We start from the raw sequence: 22,529 nt of genomic DNA on the forward strand, positions 1-22,529 counted from the left end.
AGCAAAGAACAACATAAATAAACAAAACCATATTTATTTATTTTATGCCAACGTTTCGACCTGAGTTTCAGGTCTTCATCAGGGGTTATGGCGTAGAAGGTAGGCCTACAACTGCCTAAGAAAAAAAAAATGAAAATTTGTAAAGGAATATGAACAAAAACAATTAAAAAATTTAATAAAGATATTTTTCTCTTTTATTTTAATACGGATATCTATTATAGTATTTTTTTAAAAATGATATTTATCATAGAGTTGTTGACTCGGCTTGGTATAAAGCTGTTTTATATTGATTTGTTGCCGGTTGAGGTCATGATTTAGAGGTTCGTGGTGGTCAGTGCCACGAGAAATACGTTCGGTTCTCTTCGACCAGCTCAGTCAGGATTAATACCTTTTTATTGACATATTTTGTTATCAATAGCTTGCTGACGTTTTTGTTCGAATGTTTATTTATAATTTTTTTCTGATTTCAGGTGTGTTTTCGAGTTTTGGGCCCATCTGGTTCCTTCTAAATCTAGTGAGTATGATTACTTCATGGACATATAATTAAACAACATTTTATTTAAGAAATTTATGAACTTCTTCCAATGTTAATAATAAACATACCGTCGATGTTTTGTAAAAAGGGGGAATTCAATGATCATTGAGCTCATTGGTTCAACTATGTGAAACAAAATAAGGATTTGTACCAGTCTCGCAAAATATATAAAAAAATTAGGTTTTTCATCCAAAAGCGTTTTCAGACCGGGTGTTGTTCAAAATATGCTCTCCTTAAAAGTGTGGTTCGCCTTATTTACATACCAGCGACAATGTGTGATTTGCATAATTATTATTTAAATTTATTATGTGTTATTTCAGTAGATTATTTTTATTATTCATTATTTCTTTGACGATTCCAAAGGTTCATTATTGAGCCCTAAACCACATGTTATTGTTGTACAGCTATTATCTTCTATCTGAATTACTTCCTTTTTTCCTTATTCCTTCTGAGTAGAATTAGTGGCCTAACCCACAACGTGTAAAGCAGATTAACAGCATACTAGATTGTGGGTTTCACACATCTTGACAGATTCTGAACAATCATGATTTTAAAATTAACTCTTTAAAAATTAATTTTAATAATATTTATTTATTCTTATTTAGAATAGAGAACGCATATATATCACATATAATTTGATAATATGGCTAACAGAATTTGAAACTATAAGGACAGGGTTTGGTTTGCGCTATGAAAAATAATTTAAAAAACAGCCTCATCTTGTTAAATTTTTGATCAACATTCCAGTTCTTTATCTGGGCTAAATGAAAAGATACAGTATAGGTGAAGCTAATCTAGGAGTATAATAATAATAAATAATTAAGGCTGAACAAACCCGAAGGTCCTATATCGATTGCATCGGTTCAAATGTCGATTATATATAAACCCAATTCCACTTGTCTCGTTGCAGTCCTCCCACCTACGGTTGGTCTACCCTTCGGACCTTTACCCGTCGGTTCAGTGTTTATTAACACTGTATGAATCCATTCCTTAGTAGGCCATACTATCTTACATGCCCATCTCGTCCGCAATACAATATTTTTAAAATAATTTATTTATTGTTATTTACAACTGTATAAAAATATATACAACAAGTAAATTTGCTGTAGGTGACATAGTGACGTGATACAAACATGTGGAGAATCTACCATTGATAGAACTCCAATAACATTTCTCGAGGAGATGATCTCGAGATCATATTCTTTTCAGACGCCTAGGAGGATTATTAGGTAATGAAGGAGAAGCTAGGTTAGAAACAAGTGGATTTGGGTGGTTGGGCATTCAATGGTTTAGCGGAGCCCCAAAGCTCAACTCCGTATGTTCAGACAGGCCTTATAATAGTCATGTAGATCAGTCTTTTGAAATGGATTGGCAGTTTATACCATTTGTCTAGTAAATGTTGCAATAGTCGGAATCGACGAGCTGTCTCCTGTCTTTTCAGTCTTGTATGAATGCTATAAATTAAAGAGGAATAGCAAGAAAATTAAAAATGAAAATAAATTACAGGCTTTGTAACGGAAGAAGTAAAAAATGATAGTTAATTAAAGAAATAACAACTATAGTAATAAATAACTGATCAAACAAAAATTTAGTGAAAATAATTGCTAATGAATTAGCAAAAATATATATTCCTTCCCACAAGCATATGGAGGGGAAATGTAGGCTCTTGCATAAGGGAGGAACAGCGCATTAAGTTTTTTGGGAATAAAGTGTTACTTAAAATATTCGGACCAAAGAAAGATGAGTTGCGCTGAACTGAGGGAACTTTTTCCATTTTCTAATTTTACATATTATCATCTATACACGTATAGTATATTTAAATAATGTGGTTATAATTTTTTTTAAGACTAAATGTGTATAGATGACAATATTTCAAAATGAAAATTGATAAACATGACAAATACAAGGATATAATAGTGCATGGGGATGGGATAATATCCCGAAACGTCGTGAAAGTACAAAATATAGAATAATAACATATTGTGATTGAATATATAGAAGATGGTCAGGGTATATTATAATTGAATGTTTTAATCACCTCAACGATTTATAAAATTAATATAATACAATTGAAAAAAAGGAAATCCAGGATAATAGTTTTGTAAATTGTAAAATGTAAATCTTATATGAATAAGAATGGGGAATAAGAAGATGGTCAGGGTAAAAACTATTAGAATAAATAAGTAAAAAATATAATAACTTATTGCGAAAATAGAACTTTGATTCCATAAAATTCTATTCTGAGTGGCTATTCTGAGTACCTTTATAGACTGCCTTCCTGGACTAACTTCTTACTATTAATTACAAACGATCAACTAGAAATCTTCTAAAGGAGCTAAAAAAAAGTAATATAGTAAAAATTTAAAAGCATCTTAATGATCTAGTATAGCTTTACTGGTCTGTGTTTGGAATAATACCTGAGTACAGAGAGGCTGGCCGGACACCCCATGGAACGAGGAAGACAATCTGATGATGAAGCCCAGTGGTGCGGATCGAGTATGGGGAGAATAAAGGGACTTAATAACACAGCCTCCTTGGTCGAGGAACTCCTTTGTCGGGGTCCATCTTATTTTCTCATCTATTAATAACTTTGTCCTTTGCCCAACCACGATTACCGCCTATCGTTCTTTTTAAACGTCTGTGCACGTTGAACGTACCGTTTCAAGGCTATAATTGGTGATTTAATATACTAAATACAAATAAATGAAAATTATATTTCTTCTTAGATTTAAAATAAATGATTCCGCGTTGCAGCATTGCTCTACATTTTTAACAAACAAAATATCGAATTCTTAAAATAAGATAGGCTTGATGAACCAGAAAGTTCTATGCCGATTCCACCAATCCACAAAATTCACAATTTTTGACGCATCCCCCCCACCTACACTTCGGTCTTGCATATGAGATATCGAACGGTAAGTATGAAATATATGTATGAAAAATATATTTTTCAATTTTTAATAAACCGAAAATATTTTACGTTTTTTTGGAAAGTTTTGCGGCTTATTTGATAATGATATTCCCCAATTTTTTTTTATTATTTTTTGTTAAGAAAATCACTATTTAATCTCAAATTATACATTACAATTAATTTTTTTGGCCGTGCAAAAAACAAGCCTCCATGTTTGTTGTGGCTTGACGTCATTTCGACATAAACATGCTAGACGTATCTACTCAGTGCGAGTATTATTTTAATTTATTGGTTTTGTTTAGTTTTCTTTGTTATTTAAGCAATTATCTATTATAAGTTTTACTCCTCATCGTTCTTGTGTAATAACTTATTGCGAAAATAGAACTTCGATTCCATAAAAGTTGTTCATCCAAGTGCCAAAAGATGTAAAAACTAGAAATATTTGGTTAAAGCTGGCTAGAAGAGATCCAAAATTATTATCGAATGCAAATAAAAGATTATCTTATAAAATTTTTCATCGTATAACGTTTCGGGACAATGCTCCCATATTCATGCACCTTTACAATCCTAAAAATGAGTTCTTTTTATCAACAGTTTTTATCAATGTCATTTGTATGTATTTGTAATTCTTATAATTATATTTATCTATATATTGTTGTACTTTTGAACTTCCCTATTGAAATCATGTCATCCATATATCATACTTGAAAATTATTTTACACTGCATTATTGAATTTATTTTCCTTCACTATTGGTGCATTCATCTCTCTCTACACACAGTCAATGATCTATATTGTACATTACCTATTTGGAACATATCAACACGTCCAGTATGCTGTTTTGTTACCTCCCTATTGATATGCCTGATTTAAATTAAAATTTATGATTTTTTACCATTGGTCTATTTTATTCTCACTTATTTTCTCTGATTTTTTATGTTTATATGGCTAATCTATTAATAAAATCTATATTATAATATTTTTCTTCTCAACAATTAAAAAAAATTAATATAATCAAACTTTCCTAAAAAGAAAATCCAGTATAATAGATTATATTTTTGTGAAGATCACTTCGATGTAAGTATAATGCAAGATACAAATTTAAGTTAAGAGTTTATATTAATGCCGAAAGACTGCTTATAGTTACTAAAAACGTGATGATTTTTACTTCCAGTTGGAAAAAGATATGGAGAATTATGTTTAATAAAAAATAATGGGTAACTGCAGACCAATCCAACTTCAATTTGTTAGATCAATAATAAGTCAATCTGATAGATCATGGATCATGGCCACCTGAGGCTGGTCTTAATCTGCCTTCCGTAAAAGACAAAGGCTTTATTTATTTGAAGAGGTTCAATATAATTTAGTAAATAAACAACAATAATACAAGAGGCCAAGAGGAGAAAAAAGGCAGTTATTTCACCCCAATTTTTGATTACTTTAATGAAAACTATGTATAATTAATCGTGAAAATTGACGAGTCTGCCAAGTATAGGTAGGGGAATAAAAAATGACGGCTGGTTTAGAACGTTAAAAATAATTATTTTTTTATTCGGAGCTCTATATCTTTACAACTACCAACAACAATAGAAAATCTAAGACAGCATCCTTTAAAGTAGAATAAATTTTCAAAAATATGAGCCTAATAGAGCCATTTACGTTCAATAGTTCTCGAGATAATAGCTGTCTTAAATGCAACATTTCATAAAAATGTATGGAACGTACTGAAAAAGTTAGTTAATTTATCTTGAGAAATCTATTTCTCAAAAACCATGTGACGTACAGATGTCTATTAGTACTCAAAGTAAAGTTAGTTTAATGAGCTATAAAGTAGTTTATGACGTTTATTTTTGTAGGAGTAGTAATTTTCATAAAATTTGCTAAAGTAAATTGATTTATTGTTGTTCGGACGAATTTTCATTTGGCAAATTTACTGTAAATATCATAAAAAGGGGTAGTAGCCTACGAAGATAAGTGTCATAAACTACTTTACAGTAAGTTAAATTTTCTTTATTTTGAGTCCTGACAAACATATGTGCGTCTTATGAGTATAAGACAAAAAAAGTTTTTTTCTCTTCAAAAATCCAACATTTTATAGAAATAACTAACAATTTGTCAAATAAACAACAAAAAAAACAACTACTCCTACAGAGATAAACATTATTAACTATTTTATAATAAATTTAACTAGCTTTAATTTGAGTGGTGACGTCAAGATATTAATTAGACATCTGTACGTTCTATGGTTTCTGAAATAAAATTCATAAATCAAACTTATCGTCCGAACAATTATAAATCAATTTATTTTAGCAAATATCATGAAAAATACTATTCCTACGAAGGTAAAGGTCATGAGCTTCTTTAAAGTACATTATACGGGCTTTAATTTTATTGTTAATAGACATCTTTACGTCACATAGTTCCTGAGATATAGATTTCTCAAAATAAATTAACTAACTACTGATATTTCAGTACATTTTTATGAAATGTTGCTATTTAAAATGCTATATCTCGAGAACTATTGGACGTACGTAGCTCTTTTAGGGCTAATATTTCAACAAATTTACTCTTCTTTAAATAACGTTTTTTAAGATTTTTTAGTGTTGTTGGTAGTTTTTAAGATGTAGAGCTCCGAATGAAAAATTAATGTTTTAAGGTTTTGAAACAGTCGCCATTTTTTATTCCCCCAACCTATACTTGGCAGACTCATCAGTTTTGACTAGTAATTATACATAGTTTTCATTAAAGTAATCAAGAATTGGTGTGAGATAACTGCCTTTTTTATTCCCGGCTCTTGTACTACAATTAGATTGTAGAATATATTTGTACAGATGTATAAAATTTCTTAACTCAGCCTCAGCAGAACATAAATCCGGGTTTGTTGAAAAAAATTTCCATCACATTAAATTATCTATTCTAAGCCAATTTGTACTTTCATCTTCCACTAAACCGTATTCCATGATTTTTTAAAATTCTTTTAACAGAAAAGTATCTAATAATATAAAAACAGTTTGAACGTATGAATTGCTAAATAAGTGTTGTTTGTTTAAGTCTAAATGAAACCATCATAGCGGGTACCGTTTTCCTTCCTTCGGTACACAGATCCAAAATCTTAGCTTTTAAAATTAAAACTAATCTAGTATCTATATTAAATAATACATACACTATAGGGTTTCTATATTGACTGACAATAATATTTCAATTTTTTTTCCCTATCTCATCTCTATAGGATACTCTTATTACTTTCCTTTTCATAATTATATTCTTTATAACTTAAGAAAATATGCAATGACTTCGGTTTAAGAAAATAGAGTAACTACTTGTGGATCTTTAGAGACACAATCTTTTTTTTTTTAATATTTGCTAAAGATCCATCTTGAAATTAATTAAATTATAACGTCTATCATAGTTTATGGATGGGTACACATGAGACTAAATAGAGACACAATCTTTTTTTTTTTTAATATTTGCTATTTAGTCTCATGTGTACCCATCCATAAACTATGATAGACGTTTTAATTTAATTTAATTAAATTGATTTCAAGACGTATTTATGTTGAAATATGATACAAAGTAAATTAAAGTATTGGAAGAAGATAGATGACAGTATGTAGTAGGTTTTAGGAAGATTTTCCGAGTGGCAATCATTAAAGGTATCAAAATGGTAAAAGAAAACTATTTATTGTTGACCGACATTTCCTCACTTGTCATTCTAGTTTCAATCAAAACAGTCCTGACGAATCCATGGTGGTGGGTCGAAACGTTAATTAACAATAAATAGTTTTTTCTAAAATTTATAATATATACAAGTATTAGAATATCAATCTATGTTTAATGATCAAAATGTTAGCAAAGATAATAATAATAAATTATGTATTAGCAAGAAACCATTATGATAAGACGTGCAACATATACAAGAGAAGGTTTTGAAGTGAGACGAGAATTGCACATTGAAAATGTGCATTACGTAATGTCGTTAAAATAAATGATTACTTTTATGGATTAATTTACTTCCAAAAAGCGAGTGAAAATAAAGTAATGAAAAAGTATATGTATGGTATACTATATATACAAATAATGAAAAGGAAAAGAAGCCTCATCATTCACCTCAAATATAAAAATAATGTCTTGATAATGTATACAAAAAGAATGGACCAACGAATCGATAGTTAATTGACGAACCTATTTTAGTTTTTGTTTGTAATTAAATATGAATAATTCAGAAACAATGAATGGCCTTTTTGAACTGACATCAAAGTTTTTATCTATTTTTTTTTAAAGTTGTTTTGTGAACCGCAATCCTTATCTAATCACCGTGAATGAATGATTATTGTTTTATAAAGAAGTGCAACTGACCTTTGATAAGAACAGAGGATATAGAGAGAATTCTCTAACACTTGATCACTAATAATTATTTATCTTTTCGATAACTATGAAATATTATTTTGATAAAGTTCAGCGAGTTATGCGTAGTTTAAAATCGCTTGGGAGATTACGAAGTTAGGATCAGGAAATTAAACCAATTACAGTGATACTGCGCAGAACATAGGATAATATACACTTGATTATATAAAATAAACATATTTTAGGTTATAATGACCAAAAGGTTTTACCACTTTAAACAAGACTAAACAAACTTAAACATAATCCTTTTAATAATAATAGATATTTTTTTCTACTAAAAATTATTATTAGTGTTTATTTTAAGAAAAAAAGAATGAGGAACAATCAAGGATCATTAGCGACACTTTCCTCAAGTCCGTCCCGGAGGACCATTTCCTAGACAGCTACCCCGCCCTCTGTGAGAGCAAATAGAACTTGATTGATTGAGGCGTAGGCTGTGGGTTGGGCCAATGTTATTGCCTACTAGAGATAACACTAGATTTATTTCACTTCTTCTTCTTTTCTTTTGTAAATGTTTTCGCAGTCTCAGTAACAGTGTATACAATTTAATTTGTGTGTTACTTACAATAATTTTTTTATTAATTCTTTTAGGGATAATTATTTCATATCATTTCTTAATTTTATAAAACCTCCTTCCTATTTCATAATTAAGGTAAATTACGACATATTTTAATTTAAATATAAATTAAATAAACACAAATACTGAGCAAAAATAAAAACGTAACTCCATTAATTATCTTAATGTTATTTATAGACTTATAATTTGTTTGTTTTACTGATTTATTTTTACATAAATAAAAATTTCAGTTTTATCATACAATTCTTGTATGGCACCTTCCAAGTCCTTAGTAATTTTACTTAAATTAAAACTTGAAAACTTTTTTTTAGTTGCCAAAATGGTTTGAAATATAGCGCCTAATCCATATTCTCAATCTAATCTATCTAACTTTGTACCAGAGGGGCTGAGATATGTCCAGCTAACTAGCCTCCAGGTATAAATATACATACTCTGTGAGCTTTGGCCCGCGGCCAGCCCGGGTACTCCTGAATGTCTTATAGATCGCGGAGACCACTGGCGCCGTTGCTGTGAAAGCTGAAATATTGTAAGTGCTGCATAAATTTCACTCAACTTCGAATACCTTCAGAGAAGGAAAAGGGAAACTGATGTTCAATGAAACTTGGCATATATGTTTCACATCAACCTACTATTAATAATATCGCTTAGCAAAAATTAATAATTACGAGTGGTTAATTATTTTCAATAAACAAAATTAAAGGTACTTTAAGGTGATATAAAACATTACAAATTTCAACATAATTATAAATAAAGAGATCTAAACTCTAATATACATTCTTGAAGGAGGATATCTTTATCATTGATAACAAATAGATTACAACTAAGTATCAAATCTCTCCTACCTATGTTACACTAAAGATGACTAATATATTAACACTATTTTTTAAAACTATATAACATCAATTCACTAAAGTATTAAATTGATGACAATAATCAATAATATTGTACAAAATTAAATTACGACCTTTTACGGAACTTAGTTATTTGGACTCAAAGACAAATCTGCATTTTCTTTGTAAACCGTAATTCTAAACATTTTCACGATCCTAATGCTACTCCTTTTAATATATTTCATATATAGGTAAAGGAAAGTAAAAAACTTAGAAAAAAAAAACTGGCAAGACCAGCTCCAGAGGACTCATGATGACCATCGACAGTTTTGCATGCTGGTTAAGAAATTTGTCACTAAGAGAAGGACTGTACTACTTACTGCTGGGAAGGACCTGTTGACGTCTGAGGAGCAGCTCTCCTAGCCTCATGCTATGCAGCGAAGGATGTTGAGAGGACGTCTAATGGTCTTACACCACTAGGGAGGTCACCGAGTCCAGTTGAGAAGCCAAGCCGTCTAGGTGGGATTCCAAGTGTACTCTTGAAGATGTTTAAGGATCTCTACTTCCCAACTGCCTGGAAACATGCGGTCGTAGTGCCGCTACTCAAGCCGGGGAAGAAAGGTGAATTAACTGAGCACTACCGCCCGATCAGCCTCCTCTCGCACATGAGCAAGGTCTTTGAGCGGCTCCTACACCACCACTGCAGGAAAGCTGATGTTATAACTCCTGTGCAGACTGGATTTCAGTGAGGTGTCGCTTGTGAACACCATCTGGCGAAGCTTCGAGAGCACACCATAGGGCAGATAAAAAAGAACTGTGCGACGGCTTTCATCTCTATGGACAGCATACCAGAAGGTAGCCCTCGAACATGCCGAAAATGCTTCTGCTACCATCTTAACTGCACTTAAGAGGGACGACATCAGAGTGAACCCTGCGTAGACGGATGCCTTAGTCTTGTCCTTTCAGAAGATCAGGAGAGGCAAACTCCCCCAGCGGTTCATAGTGGATGGCGAAAGCCGAAGGATCTCAAACACCATCCTCTACCTCGGCGTGACACTTGACAGGCATTTCAGTTTCTTCAGTCACGTCGGGGAGAGACTCAAACTGACCCGGTTGAAGTCCAACAGGCTCTACCATCTACTCAGTTCAAAGCAGATCTCACTTCGGCTCAAGTTGAAGATTTATGAAGCAGTCATGGTGCCCCACTCCTAGACTTTAAGACCACCCTGAAAAACCTCCAGAGTTTCCAGAATTCCCTCCTTCGTCGAATAGTCCGAGGAACTTCACTCCAAAGAGCCAGAAGCAGTGCTATCCATGTTGAGCTCTAGCTCCCCTCTGTCCCGGAGTTCATAGGCCTAGGATGGGCTTCGGACTCTGCAGCCTGAAGTCATCCTAACCTATCTCACCTTTTATCCCCCAGTGGAGCGGCCCTCCCCGTTCTTTGTACCCCCCGGCCAGCGGTTCCTGGGCCAATATTGTAACCCTCACCTTCAGCGGACCCAGCCCAACCCCTTATAATGCCATATGGCAAAGAAAGGACACCAGTTACGTTTATATATACGTAGGTATATCTTAATATTGTTATTTATAAAAAAGGTGGTAAAAAAAAAATATATATACCTAGTAATGATAGCACTTGCCTTAATTTAACAATAAAAAAAAACTGAACTACAGAATGCATGTTCATTACAGCTTTAAAATTTGAGCTACGTGTATTACAATTAAATGAACGGTTGTTTATATTTTACTAGATGACCCAGCAATGCTTCGCTATTGATATATTAAAGGATTCATATAGATTTATCTACGTTTAGTTGATGTAGGCTGAAAGAGCAGGCATTCAGCTTTCCAAGGATTATATTAAGGTACGACTTGGGTAAAATGCAGGGGAGCTATGAACGATTGCATGAACAATAGTCACTAGAAGAAAAAATAATCGAGGAGAAAAGTTTCTGATTTTTAATTTCTTTGAAAAATGGTACTTGGTAATTTGAAAAGATATTAAAAACGAATATGAAAAACTCTTTTCTAAAAACAAAATATTGCTAACCTTCTTTACCCGAGCCACATAATGTTTTTATAATTTTTCGTAAATATAATATAGCTTAATAGAATCAGTAATATCTTTTCTTATTCTTCGTAAAGAGACGAATCAATTGTAAAATTCCCGTGAACAAAAACGCATGTTTCCTTAGCTACAAACCAAAAACGCTTAATTTTGTTCATAACTACTCTAGAATTCTGGAATTACATTATCTTTAAACCTTCCCATGGTGAAAGGGAACATTTGGAAAAAAAATGCCCGTAAACCGTTCCAGTAATTCAGAAGTTTATTGTGAACAAATATTCGACCATTCCCTTTTATATATATATATATATATATATATAGATGTAATATGTAAAACTGGAATTTGTCCTGAAATAAATTTTCGAAGATTTTTTGTAGAAATTTGATTGATCAGTAATATTAGAGTGTGTTCACGTACGTTTTGGCGTATGAGGCATTGTAATATATGAGCACTCCCATTGTAGTAGACATTTATGTCCTAAAGTCTTTAGATTTCCTAAGCTTTTGCTGAAGTACTTCAGCTGAAATCAAGTCATATCTAGGAACATTGTGATTCATTCAGCTGTGTTGTTATTCAATCTAGGAGGAAAAGCAAGACTGCCTAGATCAGGAGTCCTATTGGTGACCTATAACCCCTTGATTGTGTAATATTGAAGATTTTGAAATAGTACAGTTAGTTTACATACAATGGACCAGCTGTCGAACAGTTACTATCGCTATCACTCGCTAGTAGCTCTCAGCTCTCAGCTCTACTAATGGATTAGCCGTGATTTTCCACGGAGTTACCGAATCTGCTCCTTTCACCCAGGTCTGGGTTCCATGATTATTTAGTATTTGTCATCTTACTTACCTTTACATTTAAAACAACCTATTATAAGAGGGTATATGAAATTTAGTAATAATCATAAAAATAAAATATAATTATATATTTGAGCTTTTTATTTTGAAAGTTGCAGAACATTTTTTAAAAATACCTCTATTGTATTATTGTAGAAATCGTTTTATTCTGAGTTATTAATAAATTATTAATATTTTGAACCATATTTGCTGGTTAATGAAGTGATCAAAAAGTTTATTTTAAACTTAACTTAGGCTTAAGTCTCTCGCATGTTAATGCTCCTTGTTTCATAAGAAATAGCCATTTTCATCGGAAATTACAAATGGAGTCAATAGAGGATAACATCAAAAAACGGTTCATAAAGTTTTACTCCCAGTTAACTACAGTTAAAGGAGCAGTGACCTACAACCTGGGAAACCCAACTTCTACCCGAAGACTGAAGCCCAGGCTGCTGCAGGACATTCTGTTATAAATTTTATATTTATTAATTCATTATTCACACTACCTCTATTTTACTTATTACTTTTTTTTCTCTCTTCTCTCGTCCCTTTTTCAAATTAACTTGATTCATTTTACCATTGATGAATGGTTTTTTTTAGTTGAGTCTATAAATATCATTATTTTTTGTTATTAAGTTTATGTTTCCTTTTTATTAAGATGCATTATTCTTATCTATTTATTTTTTTTTTAAATTATATCATAGTATATAGTTTAGAGTGTCTTTTGTCCGAGACTATACCCCTCCCCCCCCCATAAGCAACTGTTAAAATATATATAAAATATAACGGTTATAACAAACCACATAAGGCCCACCAGGCCAATCTGGTATAAAATAAATAAATAAAAAAAAATTTTTTTCAGCTATTTTTCAAAATTATTTGTTCATACTTTTTTTTTTTTTAATAATTTATTTATTGATATTTACAACTGTATACATATGTACACATCAAGTAAATTTGCTATAGGTGATATTATGACATGATAAAAACATGTGGAGAATCTACCCATTGTTGAACTCCAAAAACATTTCTAAAGGAGAAGATCTCGAGGCCATCTTCATAAAAAATAAATTGCAAAAAAAAACTATCTAAGAATATTAAAGAAATTAAAATTTGTTTACCCTTTTATAAATTTTTGTTTTTGCACCCCAATTTTTTTTAATACTTTAATGAAAACTGTATATAATTACTAGTAAAAATTGATTAGTCTGTCAAAAAAGGTCAATTTTCTTTCGGAGTTCCATATCTTTAACACTACCTACAACACTAAAAAACCTAATATAATATCAATTAAAGTAGAGTACATTTGCTTAAATATGATCTATTTTCGTATAATAACTGAATAACTGATGATAATAGGTTGCACATGGTAAAAAATAAGATAATTATTATGTTCCTAGAAACGTTTTACCCAAAAAAATTAATTTACAAAATTTGGAAAATTAACCTTAAAAATATAAAAGATAAAACAGAAAACGAAATGATAAATAATAAAGTAAATAAAAAAAAATTATGGATTCAATAATAATAAAGGTATATCTGAGGATACTAAGAAATCTTTTAAGGATTATGATGTTGAGGAGTACTCTTTGAGTTATAGACCCAAAAAAAAAATCTGAAATGTAAGAGTGAATTAGTTTAAAATTTGTTGTATAAGATTTTTGAGTAGCAATCCATGCAAGCTATTCCATACAAAACGACAATAAACCATTTAAAAATGAATTTACTACAGCAATACTTATTTTAAAATACTTCTAAAAACCCATGCTCATTATTCTAATAAGTTATCTGCCACCCACATTTTTAGATTTAATCCAACGCAAACCCTTTAATATCTTGATTTCGACATAAATGGACTTAAACCATTCTAAAAATGAACGGCTCCCATAATGAATCTTCAGGGATAAGTAATTTCCAAAAAACAAGTTTTCTGAATATAAAAAATAGAGTAAGAGTTAATAAATATGTGTAAGTCTAGGGAAAAAAGACATTAGAAGAAGGATTCTTTGTCTTAATCCCTAATACTTTCCTTTGGATACTTTTTTTTTTTTTTTTTTTATAAAAATGTTGCATATGAGGTGTTCCCTTTTATTTAATAAATAGTTTTTAAAAAAGAAAAAAAATACAATTATATGGAAAAAATATCCAGGGAACCAACAGAAATATCAAATGCATGAAAATTGGTTATATAAGGTAAAATATATGAATGTTATTTCAATTAATGATCATTTAAAAATGTGTAATTATATTTATTATTTAGTGTTGAATAGTTAAATTGTTAGAAAACACACCCTGAACAGAGGACTTCGAAACCTAAACATATACAATGATTAGCAAAGAGCTAAAAACTCTAATAGACGTTTCAGATTCCGTGGAATTACAATTAAGCTACAATGAGAACCAACTAATATCGTTACTCCATAGAAATGTATAATTATTCCTATTGTATTCGACATAATTATAATTACAATTATTCCTATTGCATTCCACTTCTCATTCACTCGTTTTGGTATAAAGTTATCCAGTGTTATGAATATTTCAATGAGGATAAAGTGGCCGGTATATCCACTTGATCTAGCACAGCCTGTAACAAGAGTACAGTTGTCGATCTTAAGTTACTGAGAAGGAGTAAATCTGGAACAAGATTTCGATATCTCGGAGTATCGATAAATCGATATCTGGGAGGGTATCAAGTTTGGCTCTACCTGTCCTTTCGACTGTCGGCTATATTATTACTTGTCTATGTCCTCCTCAGGTGGTGTCGTATCTCGTTCCTCAGAGGTCGTTAGATGGTCAATAAATTGTCCTGATGTAATATAAACTTTTCTATTATATGCGATATGAAAAAATTCATATTGGACACAGAAATAGGAGTACTTACTTATTTAAAAAAGTACATACATTTTGGTACGACGAGATGAAAACATCTATAAAATATCTATGGCGCTGCAGAGGGCAAATCATAAGCTAGCTCAGTACAATATGAATTAATTTCTAGTGATAAAACTTTTCAAAATTCATGCTTTTTTTTTAATTTCAAGCTATTTTTAAATATGGCACCATTCAACTATCTCAAGTCTCCTTTTATCGTTTTAAACACATGTTTTTTTTTTTTTTGTTTTTTTTTTAATAATTTATTTATTGATATTTATAACTGTATACACATATATACAACAAGTAAATTTGCTGTAGGTGACATAGTAACATGATAAAAACATGTGGAGAATCTACCCACTGATAGAACTCCAATAACATTTCAAGAGAAGAAGATCTCGAGGCCATCTTCTTTTCATTAGGTAATGAAGGAGAAGCCAGGTTAGAAACAAGTGGATTTGGGTGGTTGAGAAGTTTATTATGGAAGGAACGGTATCTGGTTCTGGCCAAATCGGCAACATATGGAATATTGAGGTCCTGATGGATGACTTGATTTGTGACAAAGTAAGGAGCATTAAGGATTTTACGAAGGATTTTGGACTGTAAGGATTGGATTCTGGAGGAATTTGATGGTTTAGTGGAGCCCCAAAGCTCAACTCCGTATGTCCAGATACATGTTTAAAAAGTGATATAGGACCGTCGCTCGCTGGGGGTCTTAGTGGGGCGGGTACGGTCGAGAAGGATTGCCTTTTTGTGTTATGATCTCCTCATCTGAGATTGTGACATGTTGTACATCGACCTACTCGCTATAATTCTCTGTTTGAAAAATCAGATAAGTAAGGCTACCACAGACGGCGGGAGTGGAGGTTTTCTCACCGGTTTCCAATTTCAGGTGTTTTTTTAGTATTGCTCAAGTGATACTGTCTTAAAATCTCCTCTTCCCGTTTTAAGCAAATATCGAGAATGATTACCTCTTTAATTCAATTTAGAAAATATAACTAAATACAAAATACTAAAATTAAAAAAGCAAAATAGACAAAAAATGAATTAAGGAACTTATGGAGTGAATAGAATAATTCACGAAAAAACACTAAAAGTAAAATAAAATAGTAAAAAGAATAATTCAGGAAAGAGGGTTTTTGCACCTAAGTGGAAAACTTAATAAATCGGTGTTAATTATTGTCCTCTGAGGCAAGTGAGCACGTAAACAGTAAAGCTCGGACAGGGTGAATTAAAGACATATGTGCACCTGCTCTTTTTTAACGTTTTCATTATACGTTGCGGCTTCAATATTACTATTAAATGTCTTACGAGGAGAAGATGGTTGGGGGTGCGGTCAAAGATAAACACAAATAAGTTGGATTAACCTATTTTATTGTGCTAACGTTTCGTTTAGCCTTCTTCAGGGCTAAAAACAGAACAAGATAATAACCACAGTAAGTATAGAAAATAAAAAAGAAAGTATAAATAGAATAACATAAAGTGAATAATTTTACAATATAGAATTAATAAAATGAAGTGATAAGAGAAGCGGGAAATAAAATGTATACATAGGTAATTGAAAAATAGGGTAAAATAACATAATTAAGGAAATGAAATAAAAATGAAGTTATATAAAGCAAAGAAGTATGAACACATTAGTTATTAATAATTTAAAAATTCAAATATGGAATGAAAATGAAAATTAAGAGGAAGAAAGTATATGTAACAATAATAGTAGATAAAGAGGCAAAATATAAGTAAAGTATACCAAGAAATAATTAGAAAAAAAAATCTGAAAACATCAATAATAATATAGTGAACAAAACTTATAACGTGGGTAAGGATAATGGATAAAAGTGGAGAATATAAGGGGTAAGAGTAAAATAAAGAAAACAAAAAAAGAATAAAAAGGAACCTGTATGTATTGTTTTTTAAATGTCTTGTTGCACTTAAGTGTTCAACGAACTCAATAAAAATATTTAAATTTCAGTTAGTTTCTGAATAGGTTTAAGTCAAATGACCTCACTATTCACCTAATCCATGCATATTTTCCTAGGAGAAGTCAGATTGGTTTCCGTTGTACACTAAATAATGTCATTTTATCTCCTTCGGCATAAACTACTCGCTCTGTGACTCATCTTAATGAGAAACCCCGGCTCTGAATAGATTTATCCAGGCGTGAATAGATTTATTTTATAATAAATCTGTTATAGGTGTCCCTTTAATTTACATCCTTTGAGTATGAACCTGACGTATGATCTTGAATATTGGGTATGTCACTACCCTGTAATAAAATGCTTGTCCCGATGCAGTGCATTCTTACAAATTAGTAATACTCCCACTTTTTATTTATTGATTGGAGAGGTTTGTCGGGGGGGAAGGTACGGCCAGCAAAGAACAACATAAATAAACAAAACAATATTTATTTATTTTATGGCGACGTTTCGACTTGAGTTTCAGGTCTTCATCAGGGAGTAAGGTGTATAAGCTGGGCCAAAACTGCAGTTTTCGACGGAAATTCATATTTCGAGTCCACATAACCACATGTTGCATAATGGTCTATGCATGTCTTTGTGCGAACTGTTTATTATATGCCTGGGAGATGTAACAGCAAATTATTTTCGATAAAATTGACTGAACGGAAAAGCCATTTTTTATTATCTATTTTTTACACTATTCCAGTTTGTTTTTCGAAATAACATGATTATACTCGATGTTTCAATATACAATTAAGTTATCTTTACTATCATTTAGATGTTATCGTCATAAAATTGTTTAAATGTTATCCTCATAAAATTGTTTAAATGTTTGTTTGAGTTTAAATGCCGAATTAAAAAAAGAGATGTGGTACCGCCGGGTTCTGTTCTTCCTCATACCTTACATGCTATTTGTTTAATAAATGTAACAATCAGGCAATCTACGGTAGTCAATTTTGTATTTGACACGTTCGGGTGTAAATAAAAAGAAAAAATAAGTATGAAAGATTTTGATAATTAACTAAAGGATTACATTTTTTTAACACAAACAACTAAGACAGACTGGGAAATTGGAAAACAGTCTACAGCATCGATCTAAGTTGTGATAGTTTTGTGATGCTCACATCAGATTTTTTACATTGTAGTTATCATACTGTTACATTTAGGTGTGTAGGATTGGTTACCTTGTAGTTATCATACTGATAAATTTAGTTGCATAGGATTAGTTACATTGTAGTTATCATACTGATAAAGTTCGTTGCATAGGATTTGTTACATTGTAGTTATCAGACTGATAAATTTAGCAGTGTAGGATTTGTTACATTGTAGTTATCATACTGATAAATTTAGTTGTGTAGGATTTGTTACATTGTAGTTATCATACTGATAAATTTAGTTGCATAGGATTTTTTACATTGTAGTTATCAGACTGACAAATTTAGCAGTGTAGGATTTGTTACATTGTAGTTATCATACTGATATATTTAGGTGTGTAGGATTGGTTACATTGTAGTTATCATACTGATAAATTTATTTGTATAGGATTTTTTACATTATAGTTATCAGATTGATAAATTTAGCAGTGCAGGATTTTTACATTGTAGTTATCGTTCTGATAAATTTAGTTGTGTAGGATTTCTTACATTGTAGTTATCAGACTGATAAATTTAGCTGCGTAGGATTTGTTACATTGTAGTTATCATATTGATAAATTTAGTTGTGTAGGATTTTATGCCAAACATCGAATACCCTTCAAACATGTTTTGTTAAATTCTCACATCACTGTCCCAGTACAAAGTGAATCGAAAGTGAAGTGAAAGTAATGGTTATTTTGTGATATGCATGTAATCTTAGCAATAAGATATATACAGTTAAAACCTGTAATATCTCGAAATTTTTTTTTACTTAGATTTACATGACTATGATTCGGTGTTTACTGTATAGATCTTACCCTTATTGCTAAGATTACAAAATTACCATTCTTTGAGATGTGATCACTGTTGAACTGTGTATATGACCTAAATTAAAATTTCCTAATCAAAATGGGAAACTAGGTTAGGTTTAGCCCATATAGAGCACCTACTGTTCTTGGCCTCAAGCAGAGAGGCCCAACCTTCCGGGCGTTGCTCTGCCCTAGCCGCTTCAGAAATAGCAATTCTTTCCGAAATAGATTCGGGAATTCCTCCACTTCCGCAATTAGATACAAGGAAGTAAACTCCTCCACCCTGCTTCGGCTACAACCTCTTTGGAATTCTCATTTCGCCGTAGGATTGAGGTATTAGGGCCGGTCTTCTCAGCTCATAACGGTGGGTATCATTGAAGCTAAGTCGTTCTTTGGGATCGTGCCAAATGTCCTATCAACTTTCTTTCATTTATGATCTTTTTTTTTTAACGATACAGTAACAATGGGTTTTATTCATACCTATGAAATACTTTATCTATAATCGGTAAGTATTTACTGTAAAATTCCGATAGACGTCTTGTGCATCCTGAAATTTATATTAGGATAAGGATGAAACTTTAAGAAGTATTTTTTCACATAAAATGAATTTAATTACTAGGTTAAAAAAAAATTGATCCCTTCTATACCTAAGAGGAGTAGGTGGAGGCTGGACACGTGCCACAATTTATAGTTACTTCGGATTTGGATGAGAAGTTATTAATTTATTTCGTGAATGCAGGACATCGGAGGAAAAAAAACACCCTCCAAAAATCAAGCCAAATAATTGTTAATTTTTTATTTACATGAAAATACCTATTTAAGGGTTTTAAGAAATGCTAAAAACGAATCTGACTTGATTTTTCCTAAACAAAACTTTTTTTGTCTTCTTTGGATTTTTTAAATATTGTGTACGCAGCAGTCATTTATTCTTATTCTGTACAAAAAAACAAAAACGAATGGATTGATATATTATAACCATTAAATGCGTTGTAATAGCAACAGACAACAAATTTTAGAAATTAAACATTTAAACTCTAGGAAACTTTTTTTAGTAAATATCAGGCTATAAAAAAAACCTAAATTAACAATTATTTTGATTAATTTTTCAGGTATGTTATAACCATAATGCCAATATTCGGACTTGAACTTCATTATGAAGTTCTTATAGACGTTTTGTTAATTCTTCAATTCTCCTCAGAACGAGAATAAAACTTTTAGGTATAAAAATTTTTTTCACAAAAAAAATTAATTAATCAAATATTTAATAATTAATTATAAAATATTTGATTAGGGTTGTCGAGACGTGATCAGCTTCGAATCCATAAAATGACCCCAGATTATACTAATGGGTCTAAAATATAATTACTTTTCGTTATATTTAATTAATTAATACAGTAATATAGATGCCTACTTTTTTATTATTATTTTTTTTTTTTATAATTTGTCCCAGTCTTATTTATTCGTCTTGTAATGGTTATTTTAATGTTAGAAAGTATCAAAAACACTTGTATCGTCACCTTTGAAGAATAGTGTCAAACATGAAACGATTAAAATAAATCCAATTAAATCATCTTTACCCTTCTTTGTAAACCTATGACTTCCTACTCTACAGTATCCTTTAATAATACTCCACTTATTCCTGTCAAACAGACCCGCTAGCTAGGACTACTTCTAGACAGACGATTTGGAATACTCTTACAATACTGAAAAGAGAGGAAACCGCTCGTCGATTCACATTAATATATAACTTCCTAGACAAACGGTCTATACTTCCAACTAATTACAAAAGATTCATTTATATGACTATAATAAGGTCTGTTTGGACTTACGGAGTTGAGCCTTGAGGCTCCACTAAACCATCGAATTCCTCTCGTATCCAATTCTTAAAATCCAAAATCCTTAATGCTCATTACTTTGTCTTAAATTAATCCATCCATCAGGAGCTCTATGTTCCTTATGTTGGCGATTTGACCAGAACCAGATACCCATCTTTCCATGATTAACTTTCTAACCACTCGAGCCCACTTATTTCTAACTTGGCTTCTCCTTCATTACCTAATAATCGTCCTTGACGTCTGAAAAGAAGATGGCCTCGAGATCTTCTATCCTATAAATGTAGTTGGAGTTCTATCGATTGGATACACCTCCGAAATTCTATATCATGTCATCACATTACATTTACTTATTGTGTATATTTTTAATACAGTGGTAAATATCAATAAATAAATGATAAAAACCAAAGTTAATTTAGTTATTGAACAAGGAATGAGATATTGACCAATTTGAACTAGGGACATTTTTTTATAAACAGTCGACAATAGAATAAATCAAATTCGAAAGACATTAAACATTTTTTTTTTGTTTTTATTCAATAATTTATTTATTGTTATTTACAACTGTATACAAATATATACAAGTAAATTTGCTGTAGGTGACATAGTGATATGATACAAACATTTGGAGAATCTACTCACTTATAGAACTCCAATAACATTTCTAGAGGAGAAGATCTCGAGACCATCTTCTTTTCAGACACCTAGAAGGATTATTAGGTAATGAAGGAGAAGCCAGGTTAGAAACAAGTGGATTTAGGTGGTTAAATTAAAAAATATGATAACATTAAATATAAAAATAAAATATCTACATTATAGAGCAATTGAGAAAAGATGGCTGAAGAAAAAAAAAAAACTCCAAGTTCTTTAATACAGACAGTCTTTTAATATTGATCTCATTGTTGTCTGTTTATTTCAGTGATATTCCACTTCAATTCTCAATTTTCCCATAAGACACCACTATAAGCCCGTTCCTTATAAGGTATAATCTTATGTAGCCGAAGCCGGACTTCGAGTGTGTTCTGGTTTTTTTTTTCCTAGATATCATTATTTTGTAAAAGCTTTGGATGAAAATTGCTCATAGCACTGTCTGCTGTGTGAGATACAGATAATACATCAAACAAACTATTCTTCAACAAAGTAGCACTGAACAAACTAAGGTTCCTTGGATTTTATCTGATCTTTTTCGACTGGTCTCAGGAACTTTCTCAATCCGGAAAAGAAACGGACTAAAACTTGGGGTACCAGCGCCCTGAAAAACTATATTACAATTCCCAATTAGTCCTGTAAAATTTCAAGTTAACATAGAAGTAGTTGTTAACTAATATACAAGGTATTTTAATTTAAAACTGTTTGAAAAATACGATAGTTAAAAGTTCACCATTTTCTGAGGGTACATAGGCCTAGTATGCCTAATTTTTCAAAATGGCTGCCGTATATTTTTATTGGGTTAAATATGTATGAGACGAATGGAGGCATATGCCATCTTAAATTTTGAAAGGAAATTTGAGGTTAATGGAGTATGATGTCCGATAATATTATAGTGCGGTTCATTTTTATTTGTATCTAGAAACCCATTTGCGATAAATCGATTTTGCTTTTTTTATTTAGTTTCTTTTATTCAAACGTAAAAAAGTTACACTTAGGGTCATTCATTAGTTTAACATATTAAAGTGTGCTAAATGAAAAAAAAAAGTGTTATCCGGAGAAATATTTCATTCTTCTAGCATGGTAAAACGATTTAACTTAACAGTCCAACTGA

General features: G+C 31.2%; 1 long non-coding RNA gene across 1 annotated transcript in view; it reads left to right on the top strand.

The window, feature by feature from the left end:
- The window catches only part of LOC106684651 (uncharacterized), a 112,540-nt gene that overhangs the window by 51,591 nt on the left and 38,420 nt on the right, over positions 1-22,529 (top strand). The window contains exon 2 of the long non-coding RNA XR_001343724.2: positions 471-514. This is a non-coding gene — a long non-coding RNA (uncharacterized lncRNA). The remainder of the gene's footprint in view (positions 1-470; positions 515-22,529) is intronic.

The sequence above is a fragment of the Halyomorpha halys genome, unplaced genomic scaffold, assembly GCF_000696795.3.
Source record: "Halyomorpha halys isolate HHAL.00 unplaced genomic scaffold, Hhal_1.1 Scaffold599.1, whole genome shotgun sequence".
Classification (NCBI taxonomy): domain Eukaryota; kingdom Metazoa; phylum Arthropoda; class Insecta; order Hemiptera; family Pentatomidae; genus Halyomorpha; species Halyomorpha halys.